This window comes from Pan paniscus, chromosome 1 (genome assembly GCF_029289425.2).
Source record: "Pan paniscus chromosome 1, NHGRI_mPanPan1-v2.0_pri, whole genome shotgun sequence".
Lineage (NCBI taxonomy): Eukaryota > Metazoa > Chordata > Mammalia > Primates > Hominidae > Pan > Pan paniscus.
The window spans coordinates 85,435,452-85,457,303 of record NC_073249.2 but is presented as its reverse complement, the minus strand read 5'-3'; the positions used below and the strand labels follow the sequence as shown (position 1 = coordinate 85,457,303).

At 40.4% G+C, this 21,852-nt stretch overlaps 1 pseudogene; it reads left to right on the top strand.

Moving 5' to 3' along the window:
• The first annotated feature begins 20,534 nt into the window (after positions 1-20,534).
• Positions 20,535-21,401, top strand: LOC100986484 (nicotinamide/nicotinic acid mononucleotide adenylyltransferase 1-like; annotated as a pseudogene).
• Positions 21,402-21,852: the final 451 nt, after the last annotated feature.

Here is a 21,852-nt window from a genome sequence, read left to right as displayed (position 1 = left end):
AGCCTGACCATGGTTGCCTCATCTGGTGAGATGAGGGGCAGAGGGAGCCCACTCTGGGATTCTGGAGAGCCAGATTTTTATTCCAGCTCAGTCGCTGGCTAGTGATGCAGCCCTGGACATGTCACATCCAAAGCTTGGTTATTGCCATGCAAGAGAGCAGTAAGGCTGGGGAATCCCTTAGATGGCCTCCCACTCTTCCACTGAATGGTTCTCGGATTCCTCAGTAGAATGACTAAACCTGATAGAGTAACATGGTTCTGATCTTCCTATAATATCTCTAAAATTCTCCACGGCAAAGTGGGAAAAGCATGGTGTAGGGCCCAGAGACTTAAGTTACAGTGGAGAATTAGCTGTTAGCTAAGGGGTAACCTTAGGAAAATTGTAGTAACTTCTCCAAGTCTGTTTCCTGATCTGTAAAAAGTAAGGGTTACACTGGATCAGTGATACTCAAACTGTGGTCCCAAACCAGCAGCATCTGCATCACCTGGAAACTTGTTAGAAATACAAGTTCTTGAGCCTCTACTCAGTCCTACTGAGTCAGAAACTCTGGGGGTGGGGGGTGACAAACTGTACCTTAGCAAGGATGTTTTGACGTCAATAAAGTTTGAGAACCACTGCACTAAATGCTAAGGCCCTTTGCAGCTCTGTGGTTGTGATTTCAAATATGGTGCAGTTATCCCTTCACATCTATGGTATTTAAATTACATTCCTATTTTAGGAATAAACTGAATAGGTAAGCTTTGCTAGTTTCTATGGGTTAGAATTTTACTTATTCCCTAATATTTAGGATCTTTATTAAAGAGTCTTGAGGAGAAGTTGGAAAGAGGTATTAAACTGGCAAAGGTCATGCAGTGCTTGAATTTCTCTAAATGCCCTGCATGTAGCACCGGTTCTTTAAATCTAGATCACTATCTAAACATGAAACGTTTTTATCCATGCATGACAGCCTTAAAACAGGTAACTCCCTTCATTCTCCCTAAAAAATGTCCTTCCAATTAAATGAAAGGCAAAGACAAGACAAATAACCAAAAAGGCAATGAGAATTTCAGTGATGTGTAAGCATACAATTAATGGAAGTAGGGGGAAAATTGTCTTCTGCCTGGTAAAGCAACACAAAAGACTACACCTAGCCAACAACCACATGTAAAACAAATGCTTGGACCAGTGCACATTCAGCATCAGGGTGTACATGTTTGTTTAATGATGTCTCCACGGTCTGTAGAATTAATATTTAATAGCACTTGTCAGCAAGATTCTATACAAGGGTTTGTTCTGCCTTTTTTTAACGCTTGTTAGTGATTGTGTCTTCCTGGGTTGTTCTTCTTTAATATTAGAATTACTCTTTGCATTGGCAGCAATTTTTTACTACTTTCAGTTTTGCATTATTTGGCAGGGTGTGGGAGATAAGGCATAGGCAACAGAATTTAAAAGACCTTTAGTGCTGCTTCTCTTCTCAGTCATAATACACTGGGCGAAAGCAAGGTTTTTTGTTTCTTCTTGTTTTTACTAGTAGCACAGGACCTATCATATAGTATGCACTCAAAAATGTTTATTGTTTCATTACTACTATTATCACAGCTATCAACATTAGCAAAGAATTGGGCTTCTAATAGTAGGCAGATGGTCAGGTTACATATATCACAAAGATATGATTTTGGTTTGACTCTTCTATCTCAAAGTTATTTGTCCTAATTCTAAATGGAATATCATACTGTGATATTAAAGAAAACACAATTAGCAAATTATGTAGTCTAAATCCCATGTCCATGATCAGGAATGCTTTGAGATTTTGTTTTTTTCCAGGGTATCCTGAAGTGGCAAGTACCCCGGACTAGAAGTCAGCAATTCTGGGTTTATAATATGAAAACTGGAGCAGGTCATTTTAACTCCCTGTCCTCTTAGCCTGTTTCAGTTTAGTCATAGCATATTTTACTGTCAGATATTATAGATTCTTGCTTGCTTGCTCATCCTTGTGCCTATTTGCTTGGTTACTTGCTTGTCTTCCTTTCCATTGGAGTGTAAGCTCCAACAAGTCAAGAACTTTGTGTTGTCCAATAGGTGCGCAATGTCTTTCTCTCCCTCTCTTTGATGCTTTGAGTACACTCGCAGGTATATGTGAAACTCTTATAGATATTAGATGAATGACTGAACAGATGAATATACATATATGTGTATATACGTGTATGTGTGTGTATATATATATATATTTCCTGTGCCTGTGACACTAGCACATATATATACCTATATATAGGTATATTCATATTCATAGATATATATATAAATATATATATTCATGTGTGCTAGTGCCGCAGGCACAGGAAAAAATATGAGGGCTTTGGACCCAGGCCAACCTGGTATAGAACTTGATTCACCCAATAAACAGCTGTGTAACCTTGGACAGGATGACACAGGCAACAACATCTACCATGGAGGGCTGTTGTAAAGACCAGAGACAGGGGCTAACAGTGTTTATCACTGTGCCTGACCGATAGTAGGTGCTCGATAAATGTTAACTATTGTTTCATTTATGGTTTCAAATAAGTTGTGCACTTCATTACACAGTCAGGTCTTCTACTTCTTTATGTATCTTAGAGTCTCTGGCACATCGAAGGACAAATAGTAGAAGCTTAAATACACGCTTGACTGTTTGATACATTCAAGCTCTAAGCACAATGAAAAAAGTTTGTCGGCCGGGCGCGGTGGCTCACGCCTGTAATCCCAGCACTTTGGGAGGCCTGAGGCGGGCGGATCACGAGGTCAAGAGATCGAGACCATCCTGGCTAACACGGTGAAACCCCGTCTCTACTAAAAAAAATACAAAACACTAGCCGGGCTTGGTGGCGGGCACCTGTAGTCCCAACTACTCGGGAGGCTGAGGCAGGAGAATGGTGTGAACCCGGGAGGCGGAGCTTGCAGTAAGCCGAGATCCTACCATTGCACTCCAGGCTGGGTGACAGAGTGAGACTCCGTCTCAAACAAACAAACAAAACAAAACAAAACAAAAAGTTTGTTATATTCACCACCCAAATCCACAGATATTCACCAAGTAAAGAGTATGATCAAGGAATTGTGCTATGGTTGTGTCAGTCAGACATTGGTAAAGAATTAAAAACAAAAATTCCCTAAAACTCTAAGGAATGAAAATACTGCTTGTTGAGCCCAACCTCAATATTGAAAGTTTGGCTCCTGGGTACAGTGTCTATAATTCAAGTTCAGGCTTATACTCAGGAATTTACCAAAACACTGTTAGTCTTAGCAACTGTCAGAAAATAAATGTGCCTTCTGCTCCATTCCTATGTATAATTTGCACATACTGATTATTTATCTGCTCAAGACTGCCTGTGTTGTGTCTTTTCATCAGCCCAGCACCACACTCCATTCCACCCCATCCTAGACCTTTTCTATCTTTTACAGACTTAACCGTGATCTGTTTTAAGAAAAGAAAATAAATTAGTTTCCCAGGAAATCTACATGAGCATTTTCTCCGCAGAGGGTACCCCACTGAGAGCTACACAAGCCTTAGCCATTGTTTTGTTAAATAATAATAATAACTTAAAATATGATGACAGCAGCTGATGCCTAACTGCAGGGTAAAGACCAGCCTTGTTAGCGTTGCCTGGCAACCTACGGGTGACATCTTGGAGAATGTGAAGGGGTCCAGTGAGTCGGGAGAGGTCATGGCATCAGAATCGAGGGAACGGAAGGGTCACTGACGATCCACAATGGTCTCAACTGATCTTACATTAATTGTTTCAAATGGACCTGATCCTCATCTGTGAGCTGCAATTGAAGGATCTGTAGGTCCACACATTTCTATGTGCTCTTCTCACCTTTCTATGTTTATTTTTAAGTTTAAGAGTTATAAGTACTTTGAGGAATACACAGACAATTTCAAGAACTGGTCAGGCAAGCGTTTTAGACATGATGAAGCCAAAATAATTTCCCAAAATAAATGAATCCACCTGAATACTAACATTCAAACATTGAAATATCAGTGTGCTAGACAAAATTTAGTTTGGCTTAGCCTAGTCAACCTATATTTGTGCAACATGAATAAAATACTAAAATTTGTTCAATTTTCTGTAAATTATATTGGACAACTGCAATATGCCATACACTGTACTGCAGGCTAGAGATAGATGGAGGGGGCATTATATCTGCTCTCAAAGGGTTATTATAGTCCCAAGGGGAGTAAGAGATAAATATATATTTGCATACATTTGCAATTACTGTCCCAAATCAAAGTATATCATCTGACAAGGTTTCTGGCCATAGTACTGTCAATTAATACACCAACCATCCACCTGAAACTTTAACATTGTCCTTGGCCCTTCTCTCTCTTTCTCCTCATAGCTAGACAATCACAGGTCCTCTCATATCTCAGCTTTGTCCATTCCTGTCCATCTCCTCTGCTAACTTCTCAGACCGGTCCATACTAACTCTTGCTTAGACTTGAGGAATAGCTTCCCCACTGGCCTGTTTCTTCTCTTACTACACCTTCAAAACAATAGAGAAAGGCAATCTTAAGCAGAAAGAACAAAGCTGGAGGCATCACATTACCTGACTTCAAACTATACTACATGGGTACAGTAACCAAAACAGCATGGTACTGGTACAAAAACAGACACATAGATCAATGGAACAGAATAGCCAGCTCAGAAATAAAAACCACACATCTACTGCCATCTGATCTTCAACAAAGTCGACAAAAACAAGCAATGGGGAAAGGACTCCCTATTCAATAAATGGTACTGGGATAACTGGTTAGCCATATGCAGAAGATTAAAGTTGAACCCTTTCCTTATACCATATACAAAAATCAACTCAAGGTGGATTAAAGACTTGAATGTAAAACTGTAAACCCTGGAAGATAACCTAGGAAATACCGTTCTGGACGTAGAAACTAGCAACAATCTCATGACGAAGATGCCAAAAGCAATTGCAACAAAAACAAAAATTGACCAGTGGGACCTAACTAAACTGAAGAGCTTCTGCACAGCAAAAGATACTATAAACAGAGTAAAGGGACAATCTACTGAATGGGAAAAACTATTTGCAAACTATGCATTCAACAAAGGTCTAATATCCAGTAACTATAAGGAACTTCAACAAATTTACAAAAAAAAAAAAAAAAAAAACATTAAAAAGTGGGCAAACGACATGAACAGACACTTTTCAAAAAAAGACATACATATGGCCAAAAAGCATATGAAAAAATGCTCAACATCACTAATCATTAGAGAAATGCAAATCAAAACCACAATGAGATACCATCTCACACCAATCAGAATGGCTATTATTAAAAAGTCAAAAAATAACAGATGCTGGTGAGGTTGCAAAGAAAAGGAAATATGTATACACTTCTAGTGGGCGGTAAATTAATTTAGCCACTGTGGAAAGCAGTGTGGCAATTTTTCATAGAACTTAAAACAGAAGTAACATTTGACCCAGCAATCTCATTAGTGGGTAAATACCCAAAGGAATATAAATCATTCTACCATAAAGACACTAGCATGCATATATTTTTCACAGCACTATTCACAATAGCAAATACTTGGAATCCACTCAAATGCCCATCAACAGTAGACTGGATAAAGAAAATTTGGAATATATACACCATGGAATACTACACAGCCATAAAAAAGAATGAGATCATGACATTTGTAGCAATGTGGATGTAACTAGAGTCCATTATCCTAAGCAAACTAACACTGGAACAGAAGACCAAATACCACATGTTCTCACTTATAGGTGGGAGTTAAACGTTGAGTACACATGAACACAAAGAAGCAAACAGCAGATACTGGGGCCTATTTGAAGGGTGGGAGGAGGGCGAGGATTGAAAAAGTACCTATCAAGTACTAGGCTTATTATCTTGGCGACAAAATAATCTGTATACCAAACCCCATGACATGCAATTTACCTATATAACAGACTTGCACATGTACCCCTGAACCTAAAATAAAAGTTAAAAATAAATAAATGAAACAATTGAGAAGTCACACTCTATGTTCAAGTCCCAGGTCTGACTTTCCCAGCTGCACGACACTAGGTGATTAACATCTCTGTAACTTACTTTTGTCATCAGTAAGATGAGGATAATAATAATATCTAATAGCATTGTTTTGAAGATTGTACCATCCTTAGAACAACACTTGGCACATGGTAAGTGCTCAATAAGAGTTAGCTATTTTTGGCTGGGCACAGTGACTCATGCCTGAATCCCAGCAATTTGGGAGGCCGAGGTAGGCAGATCACATGAGGAGAGAAGTTCAAGACCAGCCTGGCCAACATGGTGAAACCACATCTTTACTGAAAATACAAAAATTAGCCAGGCATAGTGGCACATGCCTGTAGTCCCAGCTACTTGGGAGGCTGAGGCAAGAGAATGGCTTGAACCTGGGAGGCAGAGGTTGCAGTGAGCCAAGATTGCACCATTGCACTCCAGCCTGGGCGACAGAGTGAGACTCTGTCTCAAAAAAAAAAAAAAAAAAAAAGTTAGCTATTTTTACCATCACCTTTCCTTCCTTAAAATAGTGCCCATTGTACATACAATAAAATCAAGCTCATAAGGCATACAAGGTCCTTCCTGATCTGCCCCCTGACAGTATGTGCCTTCATCTTAAACCAGTAATTACCATGCCCCCTTGAATCTGATTTCAGTGACACTAGTCTTCTTACACTGCCTCAAAAAAGCCAAGTTCAGGGCCTTTATATATGCTAGTCTGTTCTTTGAAGTGTTGCCTGGTTAACTCCTTTTATTTTACCAGGACCTAAAAACCTGGTCATCTCTTCAGAGAGGCCCCTCCAGAGCCCCCTGTCTGAAGTACATCCCACTCCTGTTATTCCATCCTGCATTTTGTTTGCTTCCCGTCCAGCTTTTGCTGCAGCGGAGTTTAACTCTTCCACTAGAACAGGAGTTCACAAACTTTCTGTAAAGGACCAGATAGTAGATATTTTAGGCCTTGTGGGCCATACAGTCTTTGTTGAGCTACTCTACTTGGCCATTATAAGGTGAAAGCAGCTGTTAAAAATACAAAAATGAATGATCATATCTGTGTTCCAATAAAACTTTACTTATGGACGCTGAAATTTGAATGCCATGTAGTTTACGTGCATCAAAAAATAATTTTCCAGTTTTTTTTAAACAATTATAAAAACGTGAAAACCATAGCTAGCTGGCTGGCCATACAAAAAGAGATGAATTTGGCCCTGCACCAGAAAAGAAGCTTCATGAGGGAAGAGATACATTTGTCATGGTCATTGTTATCTCCAGCATTCAATCCAGGGCTGGGTATATAATGGTACTTATTAATTAGCTTTTTAGTGAATGAATGACTCTTGCTTTAAGTTGTCACAATCATAGTTTGATCTACAAGCCCAAAGCATAATGGGAATTTGAATAGAAATTAGTAAAACTTGATTTTTATCCTATGCTTTATAATTTACAAAGTATTACTGTATACATTATCTCAGCTGATCTACCAAAATCTTTGAGATAAGAAAGATAATTATTATAATTGTGAGTTTAAGAAACTAAATGATTTCCTAAGATAATACAGCTAATAAATGTTGGTTTGGCTGCGTCCCCACCCAAATCTCATCTTGAATTGTAGCTCCTCTACTTCCCATGTGTTGTGGGAGGAACCAGGTAGGAGATAATTGAATCATGGAGGCAGTTTCCCCCATGCTGTTCTCCTGGTAGTGAATAAGTTTCAGGAGATCTGATGATTTTATAAGGGGGTTTTGCTTGGCTATCATTTATCTCTTGCCTGCCCCCATGTAAGACAGGCCTTTTGCCTTCCACTGTGAGGCCTCCCAGCCACGTGCAACTGTGAGTCCATTAAACCTCTTTTTCTTTATGAATTACCCAGTCTTTGGTATGTCTTTATCAGCAGTGTGAGAACAGATTAATACAGGATCAGAAAAAGAACCTCATGCCATTTCCACTAGTCAGTGGCTTTGAAAGCATAGTCCCCTGATCAGCAATGCAAGCATCCCCTGGAGTCTATTAGAAATAAAAATTCTTAAGCCCCAAACCAGACCTACTGAATCAAAAACCACAGAAATGGGGCCCAGAAAACTCAATTTTAACAAGGCTTGCAGATGATTCTGATGAATGCTAATGTTTGTGGACCACTGCTATAGGCCACGAGCTCTCAGCACCGGCCTCCTCTTAGAATTCACCTGGAAAGTTTATAAAAATCATCAATGCCTGGGCCATGATTCAATTCATCTGGGGTTGAGTGGGGGGCATCAGTATTTTTAAAAGCTCTCTAGGTGACACTGAAGCATATCCAGAGTCAAAAACTACTGCAGTAATGGCCATGCTTCCTCTTACAACAGGAAAGAAATGCTGCCCAAATAAGTTAGGATCACCTGCCATAGATCCAAGCCAATATTAGGTCCTGAACTTATTCTCTTCATGGAACACCTAAAGATGGATTTCCCACAGCCTCAGACAATTTAATATAGTTTCGCAGACACCACAGGTCCACAGACTAAGACCTGTCCCAATAATTGCTCATGTTCCCATTTCTCTTCAGGCCTTTATTTCCATTGCCACAACTCCCTCCTTCCTTGCTTTCATCAGCTGATTGCACAGATTCCATTAGAACTAAGGGCAGGTGCAGCCTGGAATGAAGGAAGAACTCATCTGTTCCTTCACGTTCTCACTCCTGATGTTTGCTAGTTTGTATGATTAATTTTATCAATTTTCCTGACCTGCTTTGCCACTGAAATAAATATGACAGCTGCTCTGCTGCCTCAATTCTTCCTCTTGCCAAGTGAGATGCTGAGATGTGTTTTCTTGTTGATGGCAGACTTGGGTAAATATCAAGTAAACAGACAAAACAGGATTCATCCTGGTCATATTGACAAGGCAGGTGTGGAAACAAACATAAATGCTTCAATTGGATATAAAAAGTAGAAAGCTAATTTCCCACCTCCTACTTTTCCCAGGTACTCATTCAAGAAAACAACATCACATCCCCCATTTCCAAGTCTGCCTTACCCACTGGTTCTATGTTTTATTCTTTTAGAATAAACTACTTGATAGGTAACAATACAAAAATACTTAGTCTGTGACTACCTCTGATATTTACTTGTTTAGAGGGGTGGGCTGACAGAGTAAAAATATCTGGGCTGGGTGCGGTGGCCCATGCCTGTAATCCCAGCACTTTGGGAGGCCGAGGCGGTGGATCACGAGGTTAGGAGTTCGAGACCAGCCTTGCCAATATGGTGAAACCCCGTCTGTACTAAAAATACAAAAAATTTAGCTGGGCATGGTGGTGTGCACCTGTAGTCCCAGCTACTCACAAGGCTGAAGCAGAAGAGTTGTTTGAACCGGGGAGATAGAGGTTGCAGTGAGCTGAGATTGCACCACTGCACTCCAGCCTGGGCAACAGAGCAAGACTCCATCTCAAAAAAAATAAAAATATCTGAAAGCGTGTTGCAAAATATAACCTGTCCCAGAAATACTAGCTGTTAGTATCAGAAGAAGTACAATTTTATCATTGTCCAAAAGAAGGGAAATCATTTGTGCTGCGTACCTACTATTTGGCAGGTGCTTTACTTCATTATCAACTACCATCAATTTTAAGGAAGTTATACTAATTCCTATATTACAGAGAATATTGAGGCTCAAGTGGTTGGGTGCCTGTTCCTAGTTACACCACTTGTGAGCTCAAGATTAGGAGGCATCCCCATCTTACCACACCACACCTGCTACTCCGCAGTGAGCAGACACTTGCCGGACTGCTTCTTCTGCTCTTAGCAAAGTGGCGCCTGATTAAGCCTTGTGGGAAAATGAAAATAACCTACCTTCATGTAGTTTAATTTGAAGAAAAATCAAAAGGCACTTTAATCCAAAATCCATGCCTGTGTTTTGTTGGGTAAATTACACTCTCTTCATAATTCAGTTTCCTAATGCGTAAAATACAAAGAATAAGAACCTCAAGTTTTCATTTTGAGTGCTAAAGTAGCTTTAAGAGATAGTGTATGCAAAAAGATGCCTAGAACCATTCCTAATAAATATTAGGTGCTTAAGAACTGAATTTGAATAGGAATCATATTCCCTTCATAAGAGGAGAATTGAAATACTACTATAAGCAGTTTTTTGACTTAAAATATTGTCAGGGTACTAGATCTCAATTAAAATGTGCGTGTGTGTGTGGAAAGGTAACAAAATAAACTGGTTATGTGTGAGTAGCACCTGCTCACTTTTCAATCTTGATAACTAGCTGAGGGCTGCACAGATATATTCATAAGAGAAAGTAGACACCAGCCTGAAGCTTTATTCTGCAAATGAGGGTAATGATGTCAAATTTGTTTTTAAAAAAATGAAAAGATCGTCTGGGCGCTGTGGCTCATGCCTATAATCTCAGCACTTTGGGAGGCCGAGGTGGGCAGATCACCTGAGGTCAGGAGTTCGAGACCAGCCTGGCCAGCATGGTGAAATCCTGTCTCTACTAAAAACACAAAAATTAGCTGGCCATGGTGGCGTGCACCTGTAATCCCAGCTACTCAAGAGGCTGAGGCAGGAAAACTACTTGAACTCAGGAGGCAGAGGTTGCAGTGAGCAGAGATGACACCACTGCACTCCAGCTTGGGTGACAGAGTGAGACTCTGTCTCAAAAAAAAAAAAGAAAAAGAAAAAGAAAAGATGGTACAAAAGCTTATTTTCCTAAATCCTTAAACTGGAAGGAGTTTCCAGAGGTCATTGCCTCCAGTCTTCAGGAAGTAAATACTGTTGTTTCCTTCAGATGAAACCAAAATAATGAACAGAACACTTTGCCAGTGAGCAGATCAGAGAAGACCACAGAACAAGTCTTCTACATCTATCCCTGGCAATGTTAGGAAGGTTCAATGGGCTTTTCCAGCCTCTCTTTTATTCACAAAACTTTGCCCTGGATCTGGTTCTGGAGCAATCCATCCACCATGGTTGCAAGAACTGGGTAGCGGATGGCGATGGAGGTAAGAATGAAGGGCAGCAGAGCCCTTTCAATGGTGGTCTAGGCCAGTCTCACTATCCCTCATTCCCTTTTCTTACTATTTCCTACATTTGACTTGCCCTTCAAAATAAATAAAGTCATCTAAGGATGACTCTCTAAAAATTGCATGGGGGACGTGATATGACATCATCTGATTAAAGAGGCTAATGCATTTAGAGGAGGGAGTCAAAGACATCCACTGTAGCTGGGTGTCCTAATGCTCTCTCATTGCTCTGCAACAATGATAACGGCAATAAATTGTTATCAGCATTAGCTTAAACTTGACTTGGTGATGGCTTGAGGAAAATAAACTGCCAGCCCATTCTCGAGTACACCGTGGTACCCTTGGCCAATGGATCATTTCCCTCCCTATATAAAACCTCCTCAGTGCAGCTATCTTGTTGCCTCTCCCTGCTGGAGGAAGGGTGGAAGTGAGTAGAATGGAAACATCTTTTGTAGTAGTCCCCTTGGCCTGTTGAATACTGAGGTATGAGACTGCTTAGCTCTTTCTCCACCATCTCATTCATAAAAGGAAAAAGAGAGGGTGGAACAGAGGAAAGATTTTCCTGTTACTTTCTTTTGCATTGATCACTGCACACATCATCATCCCAATCATTGCAGTGGAGAGTTGGTGGAGACCCAAGTTGGGGACCTGCCTTTGTGAGCGGAAGAATCAGGCATGAGATACAATGTCTAATTTCCAGCCTCCCAATTGCCTAGGCAGACCTCATCCTCTGAATTCAGCTCTTCCTAAATGAGAGGGGCAGGGAGGGAGTTCTCCTGCTGGCAGAGTGTTGAAAGCACGATCCATGACATAGGCCTAGGAGGAAGATTTTGCTTGGGAAATGTAAGAGCTTCAGTATTTTGCACACCAAGCTTGTCTTCTAATGACAGCCTTGGGAGCCAGACATTTCTAAGTGCTAATTAGAGGTGTTGATTATCGTGATAGCCCTATGGGGGCTCAACCCAAGCCCGAGAGCAAAAGGCACAGATAAAATAAAGATTGATACAGTAGCTCCCAGTGTCACACGAACATCAATACTGGATTGTCAATGCTCAGACGCAATCCAATCTGGGACTCCATTGCAGTAGCTGGAGTCCCAGGGTGATACACGGGGCTGTCACACTATTCACAATATGCAGTTCTGATCGAGTCACAGATACTCCATCCTAATCAATCAGGAAAAACTTACCAGAACTTGGATATAGAGATTGACTCACGACAGGATTTCACTAAAACATGATCAAAAGCCATGGAGATGGGACATACAAAGAACCTCGATCTCTCAGTTCTAAAATAAATGAACTGTTTAAGACACAGTGTGCTGGGTTTCCATTTATGACCTTACGCATGCACATATTTTGACATGCACACACGTGATTTCTCTCATACAGAAGGTACTTGGGTTATTGATTTACTCTCACTTTACATCCATATCTTTTGACAGTTTATGACTATATTGGAAAGAGAGTGTGAATCAGAAACAGAAGTCTTAAGGATGAATCTTAATTTGGGAGGCAGGCAGGCAGTGGGTGACAATTGAAGCTCTAGAATCTGAAGAAGCCTGAAGCTTTTGAAACATCACTTTCCTCTTCTGTAAAATGTGTGTTAAGATCATTGAGGATTAAACAGTAACTGCCAAATTGTTAGCATTGTATCTAGCATTGATGATGATCACATCTCTTAGTGCTTTTCTGTCCCTATATTCCTTCTTCGAAATAAACAGAAAATAATAAAATTCTACCTTTAGAATGTTCAAGGATGACATGGGAGGATATTATTTATGAATCATTATGAATTTACAAATGATAGTCATGATTATAATAAACGCAACCTAAGCCATCCTCTGTTTTGAGACTGGATGTCTAGCCCAAGCTTAGATAGGGATCTTTTTCATTGAGCCTTTGACTTGCTGTGTGACCTTGGGTAAATGGGAATCTCTTCTATTTTTATTTTAATCTTCAAGCTAATTTAATAAAACTGATCAGAATTCAAATGAAATAACTCATGTGGAACTTTTTGCTTCCTGTAAAGCACTGTACATGCATCTATCTTACAGTGTAGTGCACTTTGGAATCGGGCAGAACCAGATTCAATTCCATTCTTACCATTCACTAGTTTCATAACCTACAGTAAGTTACTTATGTTAACCCTGGTTCTAAAATGAGAAAAATAATACCTGCCCCAAAATTCAATGTATAAAATGCTAGCACCTTACCTGGGCCATGCAATATAATAAATGTCTGTTCTCTCCCACACCTGCTCACTGGGTAATACTGATTAGGATAATGGGGATACCTCTTCCTCTGCAAAAAGGGAGACAAAGTGAGTTTAAACAAGTATTAATATGACATCTACTCTTGGGTGTGAGGGTGTGCAGTGAGAGGCACATGAAAGTGCAAAAAGGGAGAAGAAATCACTCTTAACCCTGCAAACAGGCAGCCCAGCTCTGGGCATAGTGCTCTATCCCTGATGTAAATAGACCCAGGGGGAACATGGCAGGGATGGAGAAGGGCAGAACCATATAGTCATTTTTTTCTGCTGAGATATTCCCTGGCTGCTTAAACCCTCCCTTATCCCCAGAGCTTACATTTCTCAACACCAACAATCCGTACATTGAAGTCACTTTACTCTGTTGGGAGGCATAAATCTGGCCTCCTCAGAGTCCACTGAAGCAAATTGCTAGCAACTTCTCAGACACAAAGGAGAAAATCAAGGTTGACTGCAAAATTCTTCTAGTTGCTTTGAGCAAGTCATCCTACTTGAACTCAATGGAAAGCATTCTTCAAGGTATGCTCCTACAGAATGCCATTTCTAAGAAATATTTTTTTTTGAAAAAAGACTACTTTATGGTCAAAAGTTGGCTAAACATTACATGTTGTATCCCCCCTTCTTGAGATTGACGGTTAAGATAAGCTTATTATTGGAGAGGGATTCTGGTAAAACCACTTCTATATTTTGATTAGTGTGTCCCAAACTAACTTGACAATAGAAACCATTTTCCACAAAATACCTATAAAATTCTGTAAGACTGGCTTCAAGGAAAGCACTTTTGGCAACCCTGCAAATAGTCTTTGTTCTCCCAATTATTCAAAACTCTAAGTTTTAATGGGTCCTTGATAGATAGAAGATGTTCAATAAGAACTTGCTAAATGAATGGATCCCACAGTGATGAGCAATTTGGCAAACAATAGACTTAGTCTATCTTGGCTAATGTGATAACACATACAGCAAATCAGCTAATCTATCAATCCACAAATATTTATTCAACACATACACACTTTGCTATGAAGTGAATAATTTCATGCCAGAGAATGTGTTATTATAGTGCCAAGAATCCAAAGCACTGAGCCTCAGCCTTGACTTGGTCCAACTCTGGAGACATTTGTCAGTGTGTTTATTTCTAGGTCACTTTTCCCTATGGCCTCATAGGAGGACAGTTAGCCTCCATTAAACATTTTTTGGAATTGTCCTGATTTTTATATATTGTCTCCCATTTGTCTCATAAACCACTGAAATGTGCACAAAAATCTAATATCTCAGCACCCAAACTACATTTCTCAGATTTCTCCATTCACCTGCTATTATCACAACTATTCTTTATCACACATCATTTTCACATGTTTTTATGAGGAATTTATAAAGTATAGCCACAGTATTCACAAGCAACATGATAGAAATTTTCCATGCCAAATGAGGTGAGAGAAATCTGATCTCTATCTCCAAGTGTGACAACAAGGAAAGATGTAATGTCTTTTTTGTCATTGTTTTTGTTTTTTAAAATACTATTTTGTAGGTTATATGTAGATCTCTGTGTATGAGTTTATGCATTCCGTAAAAGATAGCCTTAGTCTGAAGGGAAATGAACACCACAGGGTTCTCATATCAATTCAAGCATCTTCTTTCCAAGGTCTTAGGAGAGCCAGCAATGGCAGTGGCTGTAATGATTTACATTCCACAGGAAGGGTTAACCTCATCTCATGCCACTGTTGTCTCAGGACAACTTGTCAGCCCACAAGAACATCCCATAATGGATTTGAAGTGGATTGTGCAGCCCCTTGCAAGGTGGATGCTGTATTTATTGAATAGACATTAAAAAGAACATTTCTCAATTTCTCAGCACTGAACTCAGGGTCAATGGATCTTCTTGGCAGTGACATGCTGAGTCAACTCCTAGCTCAAAGCTTTTAAAGGGACTGGGGTTAGATTAAAGGATTAGACTCCGTCTTGAATGTTTCCCTGGCAAAATCGTTGGGTCTTAAATCATTTATGTTGCCTTGTAGTGCTTTACTTCGCCTTTCACTGCTGGCTTTGAAAGACACACACACACACACACACATACACACACACATACACACAGACAACACACAAAGAGCATAACAACTCTTTTGCAGATTTGACTAGCGATTTTTTGCCTCTGAGAGAAGACTATCCCAAGCTTATCATATAGAACAATTGCTGTGCCTTTAGAAATAATTTTAAGATAGTAGGCCATGCCTATATACTCTGATTGAATCCACTACCCTCTAAATGGAAACCAAGCCTCCAAGTGCTGTGCCCTCATATCCTGCCATGCTGTTATCCTTAATGTAGACCCAATTGACTAACTGACTTTGGTCAAGGACAACCACATTCCCTCTCACATACCTTCTGCATGCATCATTCCCATTTCAGCATTCATTGGAATACCCACCCACATAGTCAATCACTGTCACCTGTCACCCTGCTGGATGTTTGTGTACACACAATGCCATTCACTCATTGATGACTTCTTACAAAAGAAAACAAGGCTTTATACTCTTGTACAGTTAAATGCAGGTCAAACAAACACATATTCCTTATGGTTTTGTATATTCTAATGTAGAAAATACCTGGCATGGTGCTTGGAGCACCCAAGAGCTCAGTACATGGTGCATATATATATATGTATATATATATATATATCCAACCAAGAAGGGTTCAAGCAGGGGTGGAATGGATATTTAGAGGGTCAGCATATATTGGATGGAATACAGGATTTAGAAAAGGCTGCCTGGGTTCAAATCTTGAACTCTTATCAGCTTATTAGTTGTACTACAAACCAAACAAAGCAAACACTTTTTTGTCGCACTAAAATTAAGAAATTTTAAAAATACCTCCAAGAATCAATACACCGAAACGTTAGCTATTTATTTCCTAAAACCTCCTTATCCCATATAATTCCTAGTTGAAGTCAAAATGAATAGAACAACAACAGAAAAGTAGCTGTGATGGGATAAACATCAAACTGTAATAAAAGAGTCAAAAATAATGGTTTAAATTAAGAATATGAACTGTCTTCCTTTTGGCTTAAGCTATACTACTGTCCTACAAAAACCTTCCATGCCAATCATAGTGGCATCTTCACTGGAGTGTCAACACACCTACCCCTCCACACTCTTTTCTAATGCCTTCCCTCTCACTACATATGTTCTCTCTCCTCTTCTCTACCTACCCAAATCCTACATTTCCAATTGAGTCGAGTTTCAAATACATCTCTCTTGTTAGTGCTTCTCTGAACACCATAGTCCCAGTGACCTTGACCTTCTTTTCACTTATTCTATCACAATGTTTATTATTTTTTATGTGAATGTTTGTTATGACTTATTTTCTCAACCAGATTTAGAGCTAAACAAAAGCTGTGCCAAGTTTTATATGTCTTATTTTTTGCATCTTATCCCTCACCTCCCAGGCAAACACACACATGCACACAAACACATAAACATACATGCATATACACACACACATGCACATACACACATTTACATACCTGATTTTTTCAATGACTAGTTCTTTGTGTATAGTGGGTGCCCATCAATTATTTGTTTCCCATTTGATTATGGTTCTTGTATAAACTGTTCTGAACTGTCTAGCAATCTCCACTATACATTGCTGGGAATACCTCTGTCCAATTATACCCCAGGTCTTGGAATCTATTCTATTCCACAGGAAGACTTAATGAATTTTAGTAAGTAATGAATTTGTAATTGAAATTATTATGCTGGTTTTGGTATCTAGAATACTGTGATTTTTGTGAAAACATTTCTGTTTTTCAAAAACTTGAGTTTGAAAAGAAAAAGAAAAAGTATCCCGTATCCAAGCTTTGAACTTCCATAATTTCACTGTGGCTGAAACCCTACTCCAGCATCCTATTTCCCTCATTTACTCCAAAAAAAAACTATACATAGATCCCAGAAATTCTCTTCAAAAATTGAAGCCCTACCTCTGAAGACAGAACCCAAGGTTGAGGCAATAATATCTGCTCACCAACTACTCTTCGTCCGCTGCCCTCAAATTCCTTGATGTTTAATCCAGCTGCCAGCAGGACAATGGTGGAATGACTCCTACTCTTCCTGGATGTTAAATATAAGTTTCTCATGCTCCACTCCATTTTTCTTATTTTGCTCTTACTGAACCTTCTCCCTCAAACTCTGAACTCCTACTTCCATATCCCAAATGAGCTTTTCCTCTTGCTTTTAAGACCTGGTAATCTTTCTGACTTCCTCAGCATTCATACACCCATTGTTCTGCATTCTCAGTCTCAGACAATGACACTCAACACCCCATAAAGATAGCACCAGGTGCCTCTGTACTCCCAATAGGATGGGCAAGGTTCAGAAATAATCTATCACTGTGCTTTTTGGACACCAAGATTTACTTGCCTGGTTGTTTTTTCTACCATTAGTAGTTGAGTCCAGCTTCAAATACCTGCCCCAAATTTTCATATCCAGATTCTTTCCATTTAGCTCTGATAATTTCAGTTTTGGGGTATATCATGGACTAGGTCTGTAGCAGCCATATTGACTTGAGCTCAATGTTATTTATTGAGCAAGAGAATAGTCTATAGGCATCAGTTAATGATGTGTTTTTTTGTTTTTTGTTTTTTGTTTTGCTTTGCTAAATTTTCTGGTAGTCTCATAGACAAAAAGCCCAATGAATTGCTCAGATAAATTTAATGCTTGGTGCCACTCTGACAGTGCCTGTGAACTCAGTGAACCACAAAAAAAAAGCTCAGAGTTTTTAATGCAAAGCAACAGGGTCATGAGTTTGTCATAGAGGCTATGAAAAGGAAAACAAAATATAATTAGCAAACAGGAAGAATAAATATACAAGATGGTTCCATAGTGACAACAGCTTTCATTCTTCCACTGAGCCTTGTCTAATTCCCATTTCTCAAGGCTCCCATGAGCTAGCCAAAGGGTCTTGCTCATAAACCTAGACACAGAGATGACAATAATCTTAATTCTGTGTGTGCCAAACCACTGTCATATCTCACAACACAGGGAAATTATAAGTCATTATTGGAACCAAAGTGCAAGTGACTCAGTAAAAGAAATCCATTGCTAGGCCTGATGCAGAGGCTCATGCCTGTAATCCCAGTACTTTGGGAGGCCGAGGCAGGTGGATCACCTGAGGTCAAGAGTTTGAGACCAGCCTGGCCAACATGGTGAAACCTTGTCTCTACTAAAAATACAAAAATTAGCTGGGTACAGTGGCGGGCACCTGTAATCCCAGCTACTGAGGAGGCTGAGTCAGGAGAATCACTCGATCCCAGGAGATGGAGTTTGCACTGAGCTGAGATCACACCATTGCACTCCAGCCTGGGCAACAGAGCAAAAACCCCATCTCAAAATACAAAAAGAAAAAGAAAAAGAAAAAGAAAAGAAATCCATTGCTAGGAAAGAGGTAGGCCTAGAAGGTTTCATGCTTAATATTTTATTATACAGCTCAAGTAATAGTGGGCCTTGATGACCATTAAACTGAGTTTCCCCACCTTATTTCTGATGTTTAAGTATGCACCCCCTGCTTCCATTCTAGAATTTCAGATCATTTTGAAAGTAGCAAGAAGAAAGTGACTCATTTATATACAAGGAAACCTCCAAAGGCTATCAGCAGATTTCACAGCAGAAACCTGGTAGGCTAGGAGAGCTTGGGATGATATATTTAAAGTGATGGCTAGTGGGTGGGGGAGGGACTTTGTCAACCAAGAATACTATACTCGATGAAACTATCTTTTAGCAATGAAAGAGAGATAAAGACTTTTCTAGACCAACAAAAACTGTGGGAGTTCATTACCACTAGACCTCCCTTAAAAGAAATGTTAAAGAAAGTTTTTCAACTTGAAACAAAAGGACGCTAACAACATAAAAACATATGAAAGTACAAAATTCATTGTAAGCAAAGGAGGAGAGTCAAGATGGCTGATTAGATGCAGCCAGGAAGAGTATCTCCCACTGAAAAACCAGGCAGGCCATCAAGAAGACAGCACAGCCCAAGCAGATCTTTAGAAGGTAGGCATTGAGAGTGGATGAAGGGAGGATGCAGAAATTAGGCTGAAGGGGGAGGAAGTTGAGAACTCTCAATTAGGTTGTCAAGCACCAGGACTCATTCCTGCCCCCCAGTGGCTCCTGGGGAAGGGATTATTTAAGTAGGCATGGAGTGGCCTACTCTCACCATGGACCCCAGAATGCTAGCTGCAGGAGATCCCATGACCCCCACAAACATTTGAGCTGGCAGAGAGAGCTGCTTGTAGAGTTGGCAGGGGCAGGATTCCAACCTGTGTGGAGCCCAGAAACGTTGGCATAGGAATGGCTGCAGTGGAGCATGACCAGGAGTGCCAATCCCCCAAGGCCTGCCACATTCCTCAAGAAGGTTTGGCCTTTGTTGACTGTTGGAGCCGGACAGAGCAGGGCTCTCTTGCCCAGAAGACAGGGCCACTCTGATCTGAGTGCCACCCTGTCTGCCAATCTCTCTCGAGGTCCCTGCCTGGCTGTGCCCACTTGCCTGCACTGTGCCACTGGCAGTGCAGCCTCGGATGCCCAACCAGGGTGCATCGCAGTGGCCACTGCCATAGCCTCTTTGCTGGCAGACCCCGCCTATCTGTAGAAGAGCTTCTTCAGACTGGCCCCTGTCAGTATGCACCCAAGTGAACCCTCCTCCCACTGCTTTGCCAGCATGCATGGGTGGACTTTACCATCCCACTGCCACCAGTGCACATGCACAAACTGCTCTGCCACTACTCCAGTGAAGTGATTTTGCCAGCACCTCCCATTGGAGTGTTGTTGCCAGCAAACCAGGAACACCTCAGCCCCTCTGGCACACCAGGTATTTAACCTTGACAGGCCACAGAACAAAGCTGTGGGCCTTGTTCCAGCCCCCAGGGTTAGAGCACATGGCTCAGGAGTGCTGAGCTGAGCCTTGTCCCCCTGAAATCATCCAGAAATGAAGCCAGTCAACTGAACCCAAATTATACCACAGGCAAATTCTCAAGGGCATCAAAGAAAATAAAAGCAAAAGGCCCCATCCAAAGAATAGCAACTGTAAAGATTGAGGAAACATTTTCTCCCTTGACTGAGCCTACCACAGCCTTTCCAAGGTTTTTTTCCTAGTGAGGCTGAGAGGGTCTTTAAGGAAAACCCTGCATCTGGACATGCCTTGAGGGAAGGCGTCAAATCCAGAAGCATGGAAAAGACAAGGGAGGCATTACAGTTTTCTAATGAAATCAACAACTTCAACTTCTTACCATGGAAAATTCAGAGAAGACTGAAGTGGTTCTCCTTGCTTGTGGTTCTTTTAATCCTATCACCAACATGCACCTCAGGTTGTTTGAGCTGGCCAAGGACTACAAGTGGAACAGGAAGATACAGAGTTGTCAAAGACATAATCTCTCCTGTTGGCAATACCAGGAGAATGGACTCATTCCTGCCCGTCACTGGGTCATCACGTCAAAACTTCCCACCAAGAATGCCAAATGGGTGGAAGTTGATACATAAAAAGTCTTCAAAAGGAGCAGATAGAAACTGTTAAGGTGCTTATACACCATCAGGAGAAACTGGAGGCTAGTAACTGTGATAACCAGCAGAACTTGCATACGCTAGAAAGGCCTGGACAAAAGAGGAAGTGGACTGAACAAAGACAGGATTCTAGTTGAAAGAAATCCCTGGAGTCCAAAACAAAAGGTACAACAAAGGTCAAGCTGTTGTGTGGGACAGATTATTGGAGTCCTTTGGTATTCCCAATTTGTGGAAGGCAGAAGACATCACCCAGATTGTGGCAGACTATGAGTTCACATGTATACTCAGGCTGGAAATGATGCTCAGAAATTCATCCATAATCTGACGTGCTGTGAAAACACTGGAGCATCATTCACATAGTGAATGAATGGATCACTAATGATATCTCATCTACAACAATCTGGAGAGCCCTCAGAAGGGGACAGAGCATTCACTACTTGTTATGAGAACTTGTCCAAGAATAAATCAAAAAGCATAATTTGTAATTATCGAAAAGCATAATCTGTCTTCTGAGGGTGAAGACAGGAATGCTGGGATCATTCTGGCCCCTTTGAGAGAAACACTGCAGAAGCTAAGGCAAAGGAATCTACGGCATGATGATTTGGACTTCCCTGTTGGGGATTTGAAACAATCTGGGTGTGAGTAACTGGGGAAATAAATTGTGATCCTGTTGCATAAACTAAAGCTTAAAAGTTTAGTAAAAATCAGTGGTAAGTTAGAAACAGGGTTTTCTTTTCTTTTTATCAGAAATTGCTAAGATTAATGTTTTCCTTATGTTCTTCTTTTTTTAAGAATGTACAAATCTCTTTATCTTTAAAACAAGAGATTTAGCAGCACACTAAAACCAGAAGAATTTTCAGTGAAACTAGTTACAAATAAGAAGTCAAAAAGTACATCCTAGCTCCACCACGTAAAAGAAGCAAAGTGTGAAAAGCAAACATTCACTTAAAATTCTAACTTTGGTTATGAAGGGAATTGACATTTTATCCATGATTGTTGCTGGGTAATCTGCAGCCAGGGTAGACAAAGGAAGGAATTCTTACAGTGG